Below are 1,219 nucleotides of genomic sequence, written 5' to 3' on the forward strand. Positions count from 1 at the left end.
GACTAAACTCCACTGACATTAGCATATATATATATATATATATATATATATATATATATAATTTATTTCCAAGAAATAGTCTGCCCAGGCATCCTGGGTTACCAAAAACACAGAATAATACACATATAAGATTAATAATGATTACAGTAAATAGATGAGTCAAATTGAAATGTGAACTTGGAGCTTAAATTTAAGAAATAATAAATTTGTACATATATTGTAACAATCACACACTAACGGATAGAAAGGGGGGGGATTATGATATTCCGTATAAATTATTTTTCAGAATCGCCACAGACCCTTTAATGCTAGAAGTAATTATTTTTGGAATGATGTCATGGATTCCAAATGTTTTGATAGTGTTTACAGTTGATCGTGGGATGGTGCCCCTCGCTCCGATCATTAAACCATGTACTTCCCAGGTGCCTTCCATATGATATTTTTCACGAAAATACGGAATAGTAGGCTCATAAATTTGTTGTTTCTCTTTGTTGACCTCAGATGGTTGGGTCTGACTCATCTCAAATCTAGAGCCACGATGTCCACTATGTATTTGAATCTTCAAAATTTGGATAGACAAATGGATCTCTTGCAAAACTGGCGGAAATCTGATTCAAATTCTGAAAGGCCTAATGACTTAGAACTTTATCCGAATCAACCATGACTTCTACAGACCTTTGCTCTAGATTTAGAACTGGACATAGTTACGAAGCAGTACCTGCAAACGATGAAAGAGTAATGGAACGGAGAAAAATTCTCTCCGGCACCGGGATTTGAACCCGGGTTTTCAGCTCTATGTGCTGATGCTTTATCCACTAAGCCACACCGGATACCCATCCCGGTGTCGGACAGAATCGTCTCAGTTTAAGGTCCACCTCTTGGGTTCCCTCTAGTGGCAGCCCTCTGCACTACGTAATAGATGTCTATGAACGTAGGACCGAAGTCCAGACATGTGCTGAGGTGCACTCGTTATGAGTGACTAGTTGGCCGGGATCCGACTGAATAAGCGCCGTCTTAATCACGAAGTGATTTACGCATATCACATATATTATTTTAATGTACCGAAGTACATATATGATATTTCCATGTAGATATCCGGTGTGGCTTAGTGGATAAAGCATCAGCATGTAGAGCTGAAAACCCGGGTTCAAATCCCGGTGCCGTAGAGAATTTTTCTCCGTTCCATTACTCTTTCATCATATGGTGACGCAGAATATCT

General features: G+C 39.0%; 1 non-coding gene across 1 annotated transcript; it reads right to left on the reverse strand.

The window, feature by feature from the left end:
* Window positions 1-758: 758 nt before the first annotated feature.
* TRNAY-AUA (transfer RNA tyrosine (anticodon AUA)) lies at window positions 759-830 on the reverse strand. Its single transcript has one exon. It is a non-coding gene; the product is annotated as a tRNA-Tyr (tRNA).
* Window positions 831-1,219: the final 389 nt, after the last annotated feature.

Source organism: Periplaneta americana, chromosome 12 (genome assembly GCF_040183065.1).
Source record: "Periplaneta americana isolate PAMFEO1 chromosome 12, P.americana_PAMFEO1_priV1, whole genome shotgun sequence".
Taxonomy (NCBI): Eukaryota; Metazoa; Arthropoda; class Insecta; order Blattodea; family Blattidae; genus Periplaneta; species Periplaneta americana.